At 49.4% G+C, this 20605-nt stretch overlaps 1 protein-coding gene and 1 long non-coding RNA gene across 2 annotated transcripts in view; one reads left to right on the forward strand and one right to left on the reverse strand.

Annotated features, from left to right (window-relative positions):
• Window positions 1-20605, forward strand: part of VPS16 (VPS16 core subunit of CORVET and HOPS complexes) — a 157291-nt gene that overhangs the window by 122628 nt on the left and 14058 nt on the right. The gene's annotated exons all lie outside the window — the stretch shown is intronic.
• Window positions 1-20605, reverse strand: part of LOC144893318 (uncharacterized) — a 109961-nt gene that overhangs the window by 69984 nt on the left and 19372 nt on the right. The gene's annotated exons all lie outside the window — the stretch shown is intronic.

A 20605-nucleotide genomic window follows, 5' to 3' on the forward strand; every position in this document is an offset into this window, starting at 1 on the left:
CACCAAACAGTGATGACTCCATCTACATCTCGCTGTCTGATGATATGGACCAACTTCTATCTACTCATCCCAACTCTCTCTTCCTCATATGTGGTGATTTCAACTGTCATCATGCCAGTTGGCTGGGTGTGGGTACCTCTCTCACCAGCCATGGCTCCTCAGCAAAGGACTTCTGCGACTCACTGGGACTGACACAATCTGTCAATTTCCCGACCCGGATCTCAGTCAACGGAACATCTTCTCTTCTGGACTTGGTTATGACTAACTTCCCTGAAAATGTCTGCTGCTCTTCTTCTGCTCCGATCGGATCATCTGATCATGTCCTTGTTAAAGTGGACATCTCTCTGACCATCCTCAGGGAGCCTGCTCAGCGTCGACGAGTCTGGCATTTCACTCAGGCCAACTGGCACGGTCTTCAAGCAGCCATCAATCATCTGGACTGGTCTCCCATCTCTACCACCTCTGACATCAACTCATCCTGGGAATTCTTCCAAAGTAAATTGCTCTCTCTCATGCACAGATTCATCCCATCTCGTCTTCAGTTGTCATACCCTTCCTCCCGTCCATGGTACACGGAATCTTGTGGTGAGGCTGTTGCCCAGAAACAACTTGCCTTCGTCTCCTGGAAAGCAAATCCAACGGAAGGAAATCTCATTTCCTTTCACAAAGCCCGAAACAAGTGTGTGTCCACCCTCAGGAGAGCCAGGAAACAATATCTCTCCGTTCTCAAGACCGAACTCTCTTATCTGTCTCCCTCTTCCAAATCCTGGTGGCGTCTGGTCAAATCCGTTTCTGGTGTTTGTTCCCCCTCCATCCCCTCCCTTACCTCAAACGGCTACACAGCTGACTCCGCACGTGAAAAAGCTGAATGCCTCAACTCTGTGTTTGCCTCTAAATCTTGTGTCCCAAACCCATCCCTCTCTGTACCCACCATACCCAGTCGTACCCTGCTGCTCCTGGACTCCGTGTCCTTTCCTCCTGACAAGGTGGAAAAGTTTCTGTCAACCCTCGACTCTGATTCTGCAACTGGACCCGACGGCATCAGCCCACGGGTCCTAAAATCCTGCTCTGCTGCTCTATCTCACCCTCTCTCTGTTCTCTTCACCCTCTCTTTTGCTCAAGGTCAACTGCCATCTGCTTGGAAATCAGCCAACATCACCGCTTTGCACAAAAAAGGTGCAAAAACAGATCCTAGCAACTACAGACCAATCAGCCTTCTCCCAATTATCAGCAAAGTCATGGAATCCATCATTGCTTCTGATATGAAATCTTTCCTCTTCTCCAATGGCTTGATCTCTGATCATCAATTTGGTTTCAGACCAGGTCACTCTACTCTGGACATGCTGCTTCTGCTGTCTCAACAATGGATGGAGGTCCTCAATGCCAAACAGGAAATTAGAGCTGTCTCCCTCGACATATCACGTGCCTTCGACACGGTCTGGCACCCCGCTCTGCTCACCAAACTCTCCTCCTTTGGTATCCATGGAAATCTCCACGCATGGCTGGCGGACTTCCTCTCTAGTCATCGTCAACGTGTGGCCCTGAATGGGTTTCTCTCATCTCCTCTTCCTGTTCAGGCTGGAGTTCCCCAAGGCAGTGTTCTGGGCCCCGTGCTTTTTCTGGTCTTCATCAATGATCTCTCTGACTCTCTCGAAAATCCTCTCTATCTCTTTGCTGATGACTCCACTCTCTGCCGCTCCATTCCTCTTCCCTCAGATCGGCAGTCTGCTGCCTCCTCACTCTCTGAAGACCTGGACAAAATCACAGACTGGTCAAACAAGTGGAACATGTCTTTCAATCCTGACAAATCTCACACTCATACTATGTCTCTCCGAAAAGATCGACTGGACAACCCTCCCATCTACTTTCTCAACAATCCTCTCCAAGAAGTTCTGTCGCTCAAGATTTTGGGTCTCACTATCTGCCATGATCTTTCTTGGGAAAACCACATTTCCAAGCTGGCCTCCAAAGCCAGTCGCCGACTGGGCATCCTCCGTCGTGCGAAGTCCTTCCTCGGCACACCTGAGCTCCTCACCACATACAAGGCTTTCATCCGCAGCTCAATGGAATACTGTTCTCCCCTATGGGCCGGTGCTCCTGCCTCACACCTAGCTCGGCTTCACGCTGTTGAAACCAAAGCTTTCAGAATTATTGGAATCTCCCGCGATGAAGCTATCTCTGAGGGCCTTTCACTCACTCACCGCAGGCAGGTAGGTGGTCTTTCTGTCTTCTACCGACTCCTCTCCGGCCTTGCACCCCCAGCTCTCTCTGTGCTCTGTCCCCCAAATATTCCTACAGGTCGCACAAGATCTGCCAGCAACCCTCTGATGGTTAAACTGCCGAAATCTCGGCTCTCCGCTCACCTTCACTCTTTCATTCCTCTTTTCTCCCGCCTCTGGAACAAACTCCCTCACTCCCTTCAATCCCACTCCTCCCTCCAGGTCTTTAAAACAGCTGTTCACCACCATCTCTTATCTTCCCCCATCCAAAACCTTGATCTTTTCTACCCCCGCTAATTCACCCCAGATCCACCTTGTTTGAAATTCCAACTTCTTTCCTGGAAGGCCTGGCAGTGTCCATATGTTTTATACCTCTCCCACTGCCCCCTTCCCACGCCCCCCCCCCCAAAGCCCTCGCCCTCTCTCAGATCTCTCGATGTCTCCATGTCTCTCGGTCCCTGCTCTCAAATGTTGTGTTTGTGTCCTTCCCCCTCTCTCCCCATCTTGTCTACCGCTCCCTATGTTATATGTTTTATGTGTCGGTTTGTCTTTCTGTGTGATTAATGTTCGCTCTTTCACGAGCCTCGATCTTGTATACAAAAAAAAATAAAAAAATAAAAAAAAAAAAATAAATAAATAAATAAAATAAAAGCGGGGGTTGGCCTTTCTCGGGAACCGTGGTTGTTGTTTTTCGGTCCCCTTTTTGAAGCAATGGTTTACGGCTGGATGCCCTTCCTGACGCCAACCCTTTTTGCCGCCTTTAACGACAAGCAGGGAATTACCAGTGAACTGGTACTCAATTAGCCGACCTCGGAAGAATGACAGGCTGAGTCAACCCCCCTGGCGTTAATTCAGCGATCGACCGGGATTCGAACCCGGGATAACCTCGATTCTAGGATCCTAAGCCGGCACCCTAGCCGCTAGCCCAACACCAGGGCAACATCTAGTACACATAATAAGGAGATAACTACTGAACAGGGAGATCTATGATTTGCTACGTGATTGTATATGGAATAACTACGGGAACGACCTTTGACCTTTATACACAACAAATGGAGGAAGGAGGGTGATATTTTACACAATAAAAAAAACACCATTCTCATATCCACAACAATATATATACATACAGTCACGTGAAAAAGTAAGTACAACCCTAGTCCCTACATTTATCACCACTTCAAACACCTAAAATTACAATCAGGTGCACCAGCTCAGGTGCAAATGATTAGAACATCGTTAGAGAGGATCTTGGAGGAATCTGTCTTATTTAAATCTCAGACATTTCATTTGGTTTTCTCTTTGTTGTTGAAGTGTGCGGCGTCACCATGCCTAGATCAAAAGAGCTCTCTGAGGCCTTCAGAAAGAAGGTTATAGATGCCTACAAGTCTGTGAAGGGATTTAAAAATATCTCCAAACAATGTGAAATCAATCACTCGACTGTCCGGGAGATCATCTACAAGTGGAGAAGATTCCAACAACTGCCAACTTGTTTAGGCCAGGCCGCCCCAGCAAGTTCAGCCCGAGAGCAGACCACAAGATGCTGAAAGAAGTCTCTAAGAACCCCAGAATGTCATCACGGGACCTACAGGTAGCTCTTGCCAAAGTTGATGTCAAAGTGCACGAGTCTACCATTAGAAAGAGGCTGCACAAATTTGATCTACATGGGAGGTGTGCCAGGAGGAAACCTTTGCTGTCCAGAAAGAACATCAGGGCAAGACTAAAGTTTGCCATTGCACACCGAGGCAAAGACCAGCACTTCTGGAACAATGTGCTCTGGACAGATGAGTCAAAGGTAGAGCTATTTGGCCACAGTACCAGAATACATGTTTGGCGAAAACCAAAGACTGCATTTGACCACAAGAACCTGAAACCAACTGTAAAGCATGGTGGTGGAAATATGATGGTTTGGGGCAGCTTTTCTGCATCAGGGCCTGGGCAGCTCACCATCATAGAATCCACTATGAATTCTTCATTGTGTTACGTGGTCCTCCCGGTAACTACCTGGTCTTGGTGACCCCCGGGCCGTGGGAGGACCCCGCCAGAAAGATCTCTGATTTATACGCGTTCGTAATGCAATCAATATGAAAGACACAAACAATTCAGGTCAATAAGCAACCCCACACCAAGGATCCGGATTAATTAATAATATATTCTCAATCCATCAACACAATCAACAATCAATCCGCAATATTACTAAGATGGCCATCTCATATATTTCCCCCCATTCCCCACTCACGACCCCTCAATGGTCACTGTCCCTCACAATGTCTCTGGGCCCCTCCAGACCAAGGTGAAGGTCGACTTCTCCGCACACGGGCGGTTGAACGAACCCCTGGCTGACGTGCTCCAAACGTGCACGTCGCGTACCGGGAACCGCTGCTGCAGCGCACACCTCCTTGCAAAGCAAAGCGGGCAAAGCAAAGCGCGGCTCGCAAAGCGCGCGAGGCCCAAGGTGCGACCCGTACGCGTCCTTGTAGACGTTGAGGCGAACTGTGCCGGACGCTTGGTTCCGTGCACGAACCCACGGCAACTTGACGCGTAACCGGTAATTACCCCGCGCAGGTAACTCCTCTCGCCAGACGGGCTTTCAAACGCAGCGTTCCCCACGCTGCTCAATATCGACACCGCTCGCGTCGGAGCTGGGCGAGGAGGAAGAAGATCGCCGCTTCTCCAGGACCTCGTGTCTTGTTTTTCTTCTTCCGGTTCACTATCCCGTTTCCGGTCTCCTGTTATCCGGAGCCTCTCTAACCATTTAACCACAACAACCTTTTATAGAATAAACATTAATAAGCAATGACATGAATAGTAATTCACCTAAATCTGGGATCCGTAACACTCCCCCCCCTTCAAGAAAGAAAGTTTGAACCCCGCAAAAACTTTCTGGGCCGGCCAACTTTGATAAACAAACCCGATACCCCAAATCATCAGTTCCCCCCGGGCACAATTATCGCATGTCAAAAATAAAGCAACAAACTTTCACCAAAACCCCCCAGAGATTCCAAGGTAATTCCCTCTAGACCAAGCGTCAACAACTTCTAGTTGCTCTTGGATGGAGGCCCAGCTGAGTACTCACTACATGGACGCCTTAAGGAATGTGGGGTTCACGGTTAGTCCGGGGAGGAAAGTTCATTACATGGACGCCTTTTAAGAACGTGGCGTTCACGGTTAGCCCGTGTAGGAGCCCAGGCTCGGCGGCTCCGCCGTATATAGAGTGCTTCAACTTCTCCGGACTCCTAACAGTTACGGTGGGACCCCTTGTCCCAGCAGTCACCTGACTGGCGGTCTCCTTCTCGGCCAGTCCTCTGCCAATCATTCTTTCGGGAGATGCCGTAACTCTGGGAGCCTCCATAGTAATATCGGCTGCTGCCACCACCAAAACTACCGCCAAGTGGTCCTCTTCTGTAGACCTCTCGACGCCTACGAAACGCCTTCCCTACTGTTATGGTCCGACCCTCCAAATCCTTACCATTCCAATTCTTCTCTGCCTCCCTGGCGTCTTTTGTGCTTGCAAACGTGACAAAGCCGAACCCTCTTGACCGTTGCGTTTCCCTGTCTTTTACCACCCGCATTTCCACCAGCGGCCCATATCTGTTGAAGACAGAGGTCAGAACTTCTTCCTCTGTGTTGAAGTTCAGTCCCCCTACAAATAACTTGGCACTTTTGTCGCCATCCCGAGCTGGGGTGGTGTTATTTCCCCTGCGGTGCTCTTTACCCACCCTCGGGTTACCATAAATTTGCCCCTCGGCCAAATCATTCCCGATAATCACAGATACTCCCTCTACAGGAAGCGTGGCTTGTAAACCGACGGTGACCGGTCCTGACACCAAATCGGATTCCAAATGGATAACTTGAAGTGGGGCACTAACACAGCCACCGATCCCTTGTAACCGAACCCTATCACCAGTTGCGGTACTCTTTGACAATGGCAAAATGCCTTCAAGCATTAAGGATTGATGGGCTCCTGTGTCCCTCAATACCCTAACAGGTCTTGGGTTAGTCAAGTCTCCCTCGAGGGAGACCAACCCCTCATAAATAAATGGTTGGTAACTCTTCTGTGGGCAATTTCTGCCGCTCGCCATCGCATTCGGAGTTGTAATAGTCGGACTCCGCTCTGGGTTTTCCCTTTTCATGAGGTAACAACTGGACATCAAGTGTCCAGGTTTCTTGCAAAAAGCGCAAGTTGGTCCGGAGGAAAAACTCATGGTCTGCCTCGGGCCCCCCGAAAAATAAGTTTGTCCTGGGCCCGTCGCTCTCTGATTTCGAACAGTTCGGGTATCAGCGTTGTCCCCATAATCATCTCGAGGCCACCGCCATGTATTGTCGTTCTCCGCACCTGCTGTTCCACAACTCCCCTGCGGAAATCTAGGCGAGGAGTTAGGTTCGTGGACCCCTATCCGGTGTGTTAAGGCATAATCATCTGCCATGGTGGCTGCGTCCCACAACTTCGGTACTTTCTTTTCCTGCAGGTACACTTTGATGTCCTCGTGGACACACTGTTGAAATTCCTCCACCAGGATCAAGTCACGCAATACTTCGAAGTCGTTCCCGACTCCTTTTGACTCACACCACCGATCAAACATGTTTTCTTTCACTCTGGCAAATTCCACATGGGTCTCACTCTCCCTCTCCCTCTTCCTGACATTCCTGAATTTTTGCCGGTAAGCTTCAGGAACCAACTCATAGGCTTTGAGGATGTGCTTCTTCAATACCTCATAATCTGCACATTGGTCCATTGGTAGCGCCGAATAAATCTCTTGAGCTTTACCCACCAGCACACTTTGCACTAGTATGGTCCAGGCCTCCTCCGGCCAGTTTAACTGTCGAGCCACTTTCTCAAAGTGTGGAAAAAATTGAGTGACTTCCTTTTCACTGAAAGGTGGAACCAGCCTCACATGTCTGCCCACATTCCAGGTGTTCTGGCTAGGTGTCGGCCCAGTCAGCAAGGGTGGTACCTCTCCCCGTTCTCTCATTAACTCCAGCTCCTTGAATTTAATTTCTTGCTGAAGCTCCATGTCACGTTCCTTTAATTCCCTTTCCGCTTTTCTCTCCTCTGCTTCGAGTTCCCTTGCAGCTCTCCTCTCCTCTGCTTTTCTCCCTTCTAACCTTTCCTGGAGTTCTCGTTCCACTCTCCTTTCCTCTGCTTGTTTCTCTTCTCTCCTCTCTTCTGCTTTCCTTTCCTCTTCTGTTCTTTCCTTTTCTGCTTTCCTTTCTTCTTCTTTTAACCTTTCCTGGAGTTCTCGTTCCACTCTCCTTTCCTCTGCTTGTTTCTCTTCTCTCCTCTCTTCTGCTTTCCTTTCCTCTTCTGTTCTTTCCTTTTCTGCTTTCCTTTCTTCTTCTTTTAACCTTTCCTGGAGTTCTCGTTCCACTCTCCTTTCCTCTGCTTGTTTCTCTTCTCTCCTCTCTTCTGCTTTCCTTTCCTCTTCTTTGATCCGTTCCTGGCTCCGTAATTGCAACTCCAGTTTCCGGAGCTCAACGTCTTCTGGTTCTTCGGGTAGCCACTGCCAGGCTAACTCGTCCCATGTTCCTAATCCCACCATAGATTGTATCACCGTGATCTACAACTCTGCCTTCCTCAAATTAGTTCGGACCTCCAAGTTAAAATGTTTGGCCAATTTCAAGAGGTCCGCTTTTAGTAACGCTCGGAACTGTGCCTCACTAGGTGTTACCGCAAAGTTCTGTGCAACAAACGCCATGGTGACTATCGTTAACCCCTGTTAACCTTCACCCAAGACTTTACCACAATTTCTCAAAAATTTACCAATTAATAATTAATTAATTAATTTTAATTAATAAAAATTATTATTTTATTATGTTATACAATTTTAGATCCCGGAATTCAATTGGACGAGCCCCCAATTCTGTTACGTGGTCCTCCCGGTAACTACCTGGTCTTGGTGACCCCGGGCCGTGGGAGGACCCCGCCAGAAAGATCTCTGATTTATACGCGTTCGTAATGCAATCAATATGAAAGACACAAACAATTCAGGTCAATAAGCAACCCCACACCAAGGATCCGGATTAATTAATAATATATTCTCAATCCATCAACACAATCAACAATCAATCCGCAATATTACTAAGATGGCCATCTCATATATTTCCCCCCTTTCCCCACTCACGACCCCTCAATGGTCACTGTCCCTCACAATGTCTCTGGGCCCCTCCAGACCAAGGTGAAGGTCGACTTCTCCGCACACGGGCGGTTGAACGAACCCCTGGCTGACGTGCTCCAAACGTGCACGTCGCGTACCGGGAACCGCTGCTGCAGTGCACACCTCCTTGCAAAGCAAAGCGGGCAAAGCAAAGTGCGGTTCGCAAAGCGCACGAGGCCCAAGGTGCGACCCGTACGCGTCCTTGTAGACGTTGAGGCGAACTGTGCCGGACGCTTGGTTCCGTGCACGAACCCACGGCAACTTGACGCGTAACCGGTAATTACCCCGCGCAGGTAACTCCTCTCGCCAGACGGGCTTTCAAACGCAGCGTTCCCCACGCTACTCAATATCGACACCGCTCGCGTCGGAGCTGGGCGAGGAGGAAGAAGATCGCCGCTTCTTCAGGACCTCGTGTCTTGTTTTTCTTCTTCCGGTTCACTATCCCGTTTCCGGTCTCCTGTTATCCGGAGCCTCTCTAACCATTTAACCACAACAACCTTTAATAGAATAAACATTAATAAGCAATGACATGAATAGTAATTCACCTAAATCCGGGATCCGTAACAATTGTACCAGAGGGTGCTTGACGATAATGTGAGGCCATCTGCCGGAAAGTTGAAGCTCAACCGAAGGTGGACCTTGCAACATGACAATGACCCTAAACATACTAGTAAATCCACCAAGGAATGGCTGAAAAGAAAGAAATGGAGGGTTCTGGAATGGCCAAGTCAAAGCCCGGATCTAAATCCCATCGAGATGTTGTGGGGGGATTTGAAATGAGCTGTGCATGCAAGAAACCCCTCAAACATCGCACAGCTGAAAGAATTCTGCATGGAGGAGTGGGCAAAAATTTCTTCCAGTCGATGTCAGAGACTCGCAGACAGTTATAAGAAACGCATACTTGAGGTTGTTTCTGCCAAAGGGGCAATACCGCCTATTAGAGCCAAGGGTGTACTTACGTTTTCCACATGCAAAATTTGCATTTATGTTCATTTAAATTATACAATGGACTACAAAATGTAAATGTTTCATATTTGTTACATTATGTCACCTTTATCTATCAATATTGTTGAAATAAAGATCAAATAGCTGTATGTTGAAATATTTTGAAAAAGGCAAAACTTTACATAGGGTGTACTTACTTTTTCACATGACTGTGTGTATATATATATATATATATATATATATATATATATATATATATATATATATATATATATATATATATGTATATATATATATATATATATATATATATATATATATATATATATATATATATATATATATATATATATATATATATATATATATATATATATATGTATATATATATATATATATATATGTATATATATATATATATATATATGTATATATATATATATATATATATATATGTATGTATATATATATATATATATATATATGTATATATGTATATATATATATATATATATGTATATATATATATATATATATATATATATATATATATATATATATATATATATATATATATATATATAATCGTTAGATTAAATAAGACGCGGACGTAGCTTCAGGACGTCGATCTTTAATTGTCGACCAAGCTTTCGACCAACAAAGGTCTTCTTCTGAGTCAGCCCCAAGTTCAACGGAAGGAACTTGGGGCTGACTCAGAAGAAGACCTTTGTTGGTCGAAAGCTTGGTCGACAATTAAAGATCGACGTCCTGAAGCTACGTCCGCGTCTTATTTAATCTAACGATTATATATTCAATTCAAATGAGACGCCCTGCTCGTACTTTGGAGTTTCTACTATTTCTTACAGTTATATATATATATATATATATATATATATATATATATATATATATATATATATATATATATGTAGGGAGCTGTAATGCCCCTCCCCCTTTGTATATCCTTGCTGCTTTACCAATTACCAAGTATAACCAATTATATGTTTTGTTTTGACTGATTGCTGTACTCTTTTATAATACTTAGTTCTTTCTTGTGCATTGAGGATGTGTAATATCCTAATAAGGAGTTCTGTGCTTGTGAGCTCTTGGCCTGTGTGGGCACAATCTCTTGTTCCCCTTCCCTGGCCTTGGTGGCAGCTGTTATCTCTCAGCCTCCCTCTAGACTTTGCCAATATCCTGTGGGCTGACACATTTACGAGTGTCCCCTCCTTTTGTACTTTCCCAACCAAAGTTTCTATACAGAAAGTTGTAAACATGTTGCCACATATGGCTGACCATCTCCTTATCTGAGTTAAACTATGAGTGGCCTTGATGAGCTTCCTCTAACTAACTGAACAACAGGATGGGACTATGGTGGGAGGGCCAATGAGCCCATTCTGTCTCTGTATCTTGTGAGCTAAAACCACACCCGATATTCCTTATATAAAGCAAGTTTAAATCGAATTATTTCAGAGCATCTTGCTGTAGTGTTGGTCATTTTGTGTGAGCCTTCCTGCGACACCCTGCTCCCCGCAAGCTTGTGTAATCGAGTTCTAATAAATATATCCGTTGCTCCTTTTCTCTGAGTCTTCTGAGTCCCAAGTTCTAAGTCCCAATCCGACAAGTGGTGGCAGCGGTGGGATCAGTCTGTGCGGTCCGGGACGCGGTCCCGGGCAAGTGAGTGGTGAGACCAGCTGGCAATTGATCCGGGTCAGGTGAGCTGTGGTTTTCTTTTGTTTTTCCTTTGTAGCCTGGGGGTCAGTCCAAATTGTAACCCACTCTCTTGCTCGGGTGCCGTTTGTTCCGTTCCCTGCTCAAACCTGATCCACGAACCTAAATTTAAATACGGACCGCTTGGGTCCCGGAGCAACTGACTGTTTATGGACTCGTTAGGGTAACGTTACGTAAGGGAAAGTGCCCCACGTTGGGCGCCTGTGGATAAGGAGTAATAGATCTCTGGGTTGTGAGGGTAAGGATAAGGGCGGCGTCCCGATCCGAGGCCTACCCGGGAGACGTTGGAATTATAAGTAAGGTTAGAAGTATTATAAGGGCGTAGGACGCCAGGAGAGTATAGTAAGGGTAGGTTAGACGGCTGAGTAGGCGGGCGATCCTCTCAGGAGAGTAGGTAGCGCGGCTGTACCGCGAGGCGGGCGATCCTCACGGGTACAAGGCTGCGAGCCTCTCAGAGTTAGGTAGACGGCTGTACCGCGAGGCGGGCGATCCTCACGGGTACAAGGCTACGTCGGTAAACTAAATTTTCCTAGGATGGGAAACAGGATGGGTAATAAGATTGTAAAGGCAGGTGAACCGCTTAGAAATACCCCAGCATTTTTCATGTTTCGGAGGTATGGCTATGATGCTGCGAGACCAGGGAAGTCATGGGTTGCGCTGACTAAGGATTTAGGTGAACCGTGGCCCGAAGGAGGGTCTTTTGCACTGGAAAAATTGGACGCGTTGTATGAGGCATTAGAAAAGTTAGAACAGGCCACGAAACACTTCCCGCCTGACTATTGGAAAGTCTTTGGTTGGTGGAAGGAAGAAGCGATGAAGCGACACGCAAAGTCGAAACAGGCCAGCTTGGCCGGTGAGGTAACAAAACTCAAGGGTCTGAGGAAACAGGCGAATAAAGTGCAGGATGAAGCGATTAAAGAAATAGAGAGGCAGGCCAACGCGCGACTGATGTCGCTCGTTGAAAACCCAGACCCCGCGGTAGGGGAAGTAGTGACCAATCTACCCTCCCCAGCCCCAGACCTAAGCCCTGTCCCGGGGTTTCAGGCACCACCTATCCTTTCTGCGCTCCCGCCACCACCTCCCTATAACCCCGCTACCATCGCGCCCCAGATACCCCAGAACCACCCGAGCCAGGGAAGACCGTTTGCACAACTCGGAGCTAACGGAATAGATGACGGGACCGACATCGCAGGGTTCCCGCCACCGATAGGACAGAATGGGTTATACCCCTCACTGGTAGGCTGTAATGGGAAAGAGACCTCACAAACTACCCCATTGGAATGTCAGGAAATAGAGGGAAGGAAAACATTGTGCCCCGTACAAATTATTGGAGTTAATGCTCAAGGTCAGGGGGTTCGAGAAAGGGTACCATGGAAAGAATCCTCGTTAACGGTAATGCGGGAAAGGATTCAACATTTGCTTATTGAGGATCCACGGCAGATAGGGCCAACCATGTCGAATTGGTTTTTAGCTGGCGAGTGCGACTATCGAGACATAACTCATATGGGAGTATCCGTGCTCCCACCCAAAGTATGGGAAAGGGCTAGACAAAGAGCACACTGGCCGCACGACGATCCAAGGGCAGCAGGAGCGGGCCAGATAACACTAGCGCAATGGGATGCACTGAAGGTCCGGCTGCTGGGTGCCATCGAGTGGGCGCTGTTGCCAGCAGGGGGTCCGGATTGGGGAAAAATCGGGGCCATAAAACAAAAACCAGGAGAACCAATTGGAGATTACCGAGAAAGGTTGGAAAAGGCCATCGCGCGCTGGGGAGGACTGGGTCCGATGCAGCTGGTAGGGCTACCTCAACCATTGGTAAATCAATATCTAATCGAGGGGCTTCGGCCGATATTAAAGAAACAGGTACAGTCCGTCCTCTTCGGCTGGAAGGGAATGACAACCAACGAATTATGCGACAAGCTGGAACAATGTCCGGGCTCCTCCTTAGAGGAGAAGAAGGATATTAAGGAGGAAATATTGCAAATGTTTGTCCAGGAGAAACCGGCTCAATTCAATCAAAATAAAAAGGGGGATCAGAGTCAGAACTACATACGCGAACAGTGCCAGAAGTGGGGGCCTGTCCGAGGTTTTGAGGACCATAGGAGGGGGTGTTGGCCTTTCTATAGGGGCCAATTCCCCAACGGAGAGTGGATCCACCACGAAAATGACAACTGCGACGGTTGTACTGAGGAAGACTTTGGACTAATTAATATGGACGAGATAAAACAACAATGGACAATACCACCCCCTCTTCCCCCTCCTCCTCAAAACCCTCAAACTTGGACTGTGCAAGGGCCCCCTCCCCAAAATTGGTATCCACCAAGACCCCTTCTCCAAACCCCTGGACCACCCCCCAATAGTGGGATGCAGAATGGACCAAGGGGGAACTGGGCCCCGCCTCGGGGTCCGCCGCAATGGCAACCTGTAAACCAGTCACAGTGGGGGCCGCCCGAACGCCGGCTGGGCGGAAGGGGTGCTGTAGAGGGACGACCTATGCCCTCCGCACCACCGGTTCCGCAGGAACCGTGCCATTATTGCAAGCAAATGGGACACTGGAGACGTGATTGCCCAAGTGCTCGTAAGGGGTTTCTGCCCCAATACAATAGAGGGGCCTATTGACGGGACGCTGGCGGGTCGCCCAAGGAGTGTCCTCTCTTGACCATGACACCGGCAGAGGAACCGACCTTGACGTTGGACGTGGAGGGAAGACAATTAGAATTTCACGTCGATACGGGTGCGACTCGCAGCACAATTAACCAGGGGCAATTGCCCTCTTTGCGCCCCACGGCGAGGAACGTTCAAATACTGGGTGTTTCGGGCTTACCCCAAGCGCTTCCCATTTTGGAGGAAGTGCGAGTAACATGCGGCCCGCTGGAGGCTAAACATGCGTTCTTGATGACCACTACCGCCCCGACAAATTTGTTGGGACGGGACTTGTTGTGCCGATTGGGCTGTCAAATCTCATGTACAGAGGAGGGAGTTTTCGTAGACGTCGCGGAATCTAAACGCGACTTGGTAATGACGGCATTGTCTCGGCCCGGCCCCACCGCGTATTGGTGGCGCTTGGATGAAGGGGCTCTGGCTACTTGGACGCATATCATAGATAATGTGTGTTTGGACAGTTCAGTTCTGAGAGATTGGCTACAACTGCACCAAATTTCGATAAAAAACGTAAAGGATAATCCACCCCATTGCACTGCGTACTATGATGCAACGGGCGAGGATGAGAATTATCGAGAGAAGGTTAAGGAAAAGTTGGGCGAGCGCACGCCTCTACACTTATCACGGATATGGATCGGCCATGAGGGAATAGGACTCGAGGCAGTCCTAACCTCGAGTCAGCGTGCGTTGACCCAATACCCCGAAGGAGCGGCCGCCCATGTTACCCTCACTACTGCCAAGGGGTGGCCGCCAGAAAGTGTAGGTTGGATGGTGGGGCGGTTACGAGAAGTTCCCTTACAAGGTTATCGGAGTAAGAGAGGCCGCTGGACTTTGAAACGGCTCCAAAATGGCGAAGGGTTCTCAATTGACTTCAAGACACAACGGAGGGATGGAGTGTTCGAAGCAACAGAGTTGCCTCCTAAGGGCACCTATGCTATGAAGGCAGTGCTGACGGACCCGGGTGAGTCAGATTACCTCCTAGCGGAGGTGCCAGACAATTTATGGCCTAAGAGCGACGGTGAGGTTGGACGGATGCGAGACGCCAAACCTCTAGTGATAGCAGTGCAGCCGGGGATGCGCTTGCCAAACGTAAAACAGTATAAATTACGACCTGAGGCCGACGTAGGCATAGCACCAGTAATTCAATCCCTGGTGGAACAGAAAATTATCGTGGAAACTAACAGCCCATGTAATACACCAATTTTGCCAGTAAAAAAGCCGTCGAAGGATAAATGGAGGTTTGTACAGGATTTAAGGGAGGTGAACAAGGTGATACAGGGCATACACCCACTAGTTCCAAACGGAGAAACCCTCATGATGTCAATCCCGCCGGACGCAACATACTTCACAGTTATCGACCTTTGTTCTGCGTTTTTCTCTGTGCCCATCGCGCCTGAGTCACAATACTTGTTCGCTTTCACCCATAGGGGGCGCCAGTATACTTGGACAGTACTACCTCAGGGGTTTTCAGATAGCCCCACTCTGTTTTCCCGGGCGCTACACCGCGACCTGGCGGATGTGGAATTGAAGGGAGGGTCAGTGTTGCTGCAATACGTTGACGATTTGTTGATTTGCTCCCCTTCAAAGGAGGCGTGCGAAATGGATTCCATGGCCCTATTAAAGGCCTTGGCGGCCAAAGGCCACAAAGTAGGCAGACCAAAACTTCAGTTTGTGCGGAAGGTTGTAACTTACTTGGGACACGCCATTTCGCACGGAAAACGAGAATTGGATGCTGGACGGGTGACCGCTATCATGGAGCTGCCTCGCCCTCGCTCGCAACGGCAACTGCTGCGCTTCCTAGGTATGACGGGATATTGCCGCACTTGGATACTTGATTTTGCGCTGCTGGCTAAGCCACTATACGAGGCGACCAAATCAAACGCCTCGGACGAATTGGTATGGACAGAGGAATTGAGGCGATGTTTTGACGGGCTGAAACAGGCGTTGGTCACGGCACCGTCATTAGGACTCCCGGATTATGCAAAACCTTTTACCCTTTACACTCACGCCGTGGGAGGTTTCGCCCAGTCAGTTTTGACACAGACCCATGGGGATAAGGAGCGGCCGGTAGCCTACTTTAGTAAAAAGTTAGACCCGGTCGAACGAGGGTTTCCGGTGTGCCTGCAAGCCATGGCAGCGGCCAGGTACGCAGTAGAAAGAACAGCGGACATCGTTATGGGACACCCAGTAACGCTACGGGTACCGCATTGCGTCACTTCGCTGTTGTTACAGCGAAGCACACAGCATTTGTCTAACACTAGATTAATGCAATACGAATCCGCACTGATCACTGCAGCCAACATCACGATCGAACGTTGCACGACACTCAACCCAGCCTCACTGATGCCCACCCCTGAGGAGGGCGAACCCCATGTGTGCGCCGACGTTGTGCAGCTAGTCTCCACGGTGCGATCGGATTTAAAGGACAATCCCTTAGAATACCCCGACTGTACATATTATGTCGATGGATCAGCTAGGCGCGCATGGGACGGGTCCCTGTTGTCCGGGTACGCCGTGTGCTCGGATAGCGAAACGGTGGAAAGCGGGCGTCTTCCACCTACATTTTCCGCACAGCAGGCGGAGCTGTGCGCCTTGACCCGAGCGTGCAGCTTGGCGGAAGGCCTTGCCGTCAACATTTACACAGATTCGGCCTACGCTCACGGCGTAGTCCACGATAAAGGGGCCATCTGGAAGATGAGAGGTTTTCTCACATCTGCCGGTTCAGTAATAAAGAATGGCGCGTTGGTAGAAGGGCTCCTCCGAAGCATTTTACTTCCCCGCGCTATCGCGGTAATTAAATGTCGTGGCCACCAAAGGGCGGACACTGACGTTGCCCGGGGCAATGCAAGGGCGGACGAGGCGGCAGGAAAGGCCGCCAACCAACAGATAGAACGCAACATGCCGATGGTGACACGAGCAAAGGCGACATCCGCACAGAGTGCTGACATACCGACTGTGGGACCACCCGCCACACCAACTAAGGACGATATCATAAATTTGCAGAACGCTGCACCGACGGCCGAACACGAGGACTGGCTCAAACGAGGGGCGATACGCCTCGGGCCAGGAGAAATATGGACCCTTGACGAGAAACCTATAGCACCCCAGGCTTTATTGCCTTGGCTGGCACGCATGGCTCATCAGAATGGTCATGTGTGCCAAAGGGGGGTGATGGGACAGATAAACTACACTTGGGCAGCGCCAGGACTGTCACGGATTGTATCCGAGGTGTGCCGATCGTGCGTGGTCTGCCAGCAACACAATAGAGGGGCGCCGCCGAGACATGCACATGACGGGGGACGGCCCCCGCCTAGTGGGCCGTTCGCAACTATCGAGTTCGATTTTACAGAATTGGAACCAAGCATGTCGTTTCGCTATGTGTTGGTAATCGTAGATACGTTCACCAAATGGGTCGAAGCCTACCCATGCGTCAAGTCCGATGCCCCGACTGTAGCGAAGCGCCTCGTAAGGGATTTTATGTGCAGATTTGGCATTCCCCAGATAATCTCGTCGGATCAAGGGGGTCATTTCACGGCGCAGGTGGTCAAGGGCATCCTGAAGGCGTTGGGCGTTAAACAATCCTTCCATTGCGTTTACCACCCACAGTCATCGGGACTTGTGGAACGAACGAATAAGACTTTAAAGAATAAACTAGCGAAACTTTGCGCAGACACAGGCTTGAGGTGGCCAGAGGCTCTCCCGCTTGCGTTGATGAGCATCCGTTCCACCCCGGGTCGCACTACGGGCCTTTCCCCCCACGAAATATTAATGGGACGACCTATGAGCTTGCCCGTTTCAGCACCAACGGACATGTCCACCCTTGCTTTGCCAGTAATGGATGACATGCTTTTGAGATTTTGCAGGGGCTTGTCCAATGTGGCACGCAGCATCCATGCTCGAGTACGAGAGGCGCTGCCTGAACCAATAGGCCACGCCATTCACGACTTCCAAGCCGGCGACTGGGTGCTCGTAAAGCACTTCACCCGCAAGGCTGCTTTGGAGCCACGGTGGAAGGGACCATTCCAGGTGCTACTGGTCACACCGACGGCAGTCTTCTGCGAGGGTAAACCTTCGTGGATCCACGCCACCCATTGTAAGTTGTCCATCCCCGCACCACAAGCCACACAAGACACCGCACCTCACACTGCTGAAGACAATGCACCGTCTAGGGCACCACAGTCTCCTAAGGGCGGCGATGACGGTCATGATGATGGGAATTCTGGGCAGCTGCCGCAAACCCCCTGCCAAAGATAGGCTTTTGCACTTTGAGCTACCGAGAAAGGACCTCCCCAAGTACCCAGGACCCGACAACTATTCAGCATTTCCCCTCTACCCCGTCAAGTATATAACGGCTCGCTGGGGAGACAAAATAGCGGTGAATTGCTGTAACTTGGAAACGAGCTTTAAGTGGTTATCTGTAAGATGGGTGGAAGCTATAGTGGTACACAATAAGACACCACAGGCACGCATGACAAGACCACGCCTAGTCCTGACTAAGGTTAGGAAAGTGGAAAATGGAACATACACTGGGGACATAAGCAGCCGATATGCCCCAGGATATCGATGGGGCAAGGGCATTGAGAATACTACCCTCCTATTGCATTACACCCCCATTGGCCCGGATACAACAATGATTCTTGAATGTGGAATATGGCCCCCTCGCACAATAATCCCAAATGGAACTGAACCCTACGTCCGACCTAGTTGCGCCGCCTACGTCATTAAAACCCCGCCTGCCCAGGAAGTAAGAAGGAAGCCAGAGGAGAACACATACTGGAAGGTCGCACGGCATATGGCCACTTTACAGAATAGGACACGGTGTTGGATGTGTATGCACCTTCCCCGCACCAGCACAGCAGGAATACCAATGGTAGTGTTACCCCTATCACTCAATGATTTGTGCTCGAAGCCACTAGACACCAAATGCCTTAGTACAACCCTGACAAGCCAAGGTTCTGACGGAACCGCGTGGAAACGAGTTTTCCAGTACTCGCCCCCCATCCAGCCCCGACACTTTGAAGAACGTCCGGCGCCGGTTTGGGTTAAGCCGGCTAAGGGGCCCCTCTGCTTAGAAGGAAAGGGCCAAATAATGGTAGGTAAATCCGTGTGTAGAGATACCCTCCTCGCGGACCCGAGGGAAGGGAAACACATGCTGTTAGTAAATGTTACAAGTTCGCCCTTACATAACCTCACACACCTCCAGTTGGCATGGGAAGGGGAAAACGGAACAAACACTATCTCCGACCGTCGCACTTGCATGACCACTCATTTAGTGGCTCCACACGGGACCATGTTTGTATGCGGGAACAAAGCTTACCCGTATTTACCTGATAATTGGGGAGGAATTTGCTATTTAGGATCAGTTTTCCCAGAAATGGAAATGCGACAACACTTGCATAATACCCCTGCACTCATAAGGACACAACGAAGCACCTATTGGCACGACGACGGTACCACCACCTTACATGGCGCTGATTGGGAGAAGGCCGTTAGTTTCTTCTTCCCATGGGCTGGGACGGTCATGAGCAGTTACCGCATTGACAAAATTGCGTTAATCTTAGAAAGTGTGGCCAACGCCACCGCTACAGCACATGACGAAATGTTGGACACAGTTGTCCACCTGCGTACAATGGTTATGCAAAATAGGGTTGCGTTAGATATGCTATTGGCAGAACGAGGAGGGGTATGTGGGATAATTGAGGGTAGATGTTGCACTTTTATTCCTGACCCCTCACAGGGGGTCAGTGCTGCTATTATAAGGTTAAGGGAAAGTGCTCATATATTGACAAGGGATCGAATGGATCGGGAAGCCTCCCACCAGTGGCTTACCGACTGGTTCAAAGGGTGGACAGGTACGATAGTAAAGTGGGTACTGACCGCCTTGGCAATAATCCTTGGAATCGTGGTCAGTTGTGTAATAATCAAGGCTTTAGTCCTTGCGTGTGTGAGAAAGTTTTCCACAGGATGGACACTGAAGACGACAACAGAAAAGGCCATGGTGATGCTCGATAAGCTGACCGCGGGTCCAGATGACACACCGGCCGTCGACGTGACTGCAGACCGCGGATCCTGGAACGACGACCCGAACGAGCCACTGGGCCGCGACAATGAGATCTCCGCTTCCGAAGATTGTTCTTCCATTGTTGATATTACCGATAATGATGTTGATTACACTTTTGCGGACCTCGAAGCATTTCAGGCTGCCAGGAGGCCGATTACTCTGGGCCCCAACACGTCGCATGCAGACGTCAACGAGTTCCTAAGGGACTCCTCTCGTTTTTTCTCGATGTGTAAGGCTATGACTGTTGCTGGCCGCCGACGCCGCAGGCCTACGCCACCTGAGAATAATGTTACTGATGATGTTACCAATGATGATGTGGGCCACTTGCAAGGGTCCCCGACTGATGTTTATGTCTCAATGCAGGCCTTGCCTCTTTATGTTTCACGAGCTCACCTTTATGTCTCGCAAGCTCACAGTGAGTCAAACGCCACTGACCCAGTCCGGGATGTGGACCCAGCTGCAACCCCAAGCCCGGATGGAGAGGAACTCGATCGTGGAGATACTCTGAGTTCCGAGTCTGATTGTTTTACGAATTCGTCCAGGAATAGCAGCGATGCAAGCAGCATCGCCTCGGACGATCTCGACTTTGACCCAAAGGAAGTCGCTCTCCCTCCTTTGGACCGTTATGCTTTATTTTATGGCCATAGGTTTGAGCCACCTGATACTGACGATGTTGTGTCTTCCCCAGATCACCAGCATGTAAGAGACCTCATGAACATGAATATCGATTGAGCGCTGAAGATCTACAAGGATTTCACCTGGGGAAGCCTGGGCGAGCTCCAGTTGGGGAGGAGTCCTGGCCGCACCTCTGTGCTCCAAGGGTGGGTCGGGAGATC

This window comes from Myxine glutinosa, chromosome 8 (assembly GCF_964187855.1).
Source record: "Myxine glutinosa chromosome 8, kmMyxGlut1.1, whole genome shotgun sequence".
NCBI classification, from domain to species: domain Eukaryota; kingdom Metazoa; phylum Chordata; class Myxini; order Myxiniformes; family Myxinidae; genus Myxine; species Myxine glutinosa.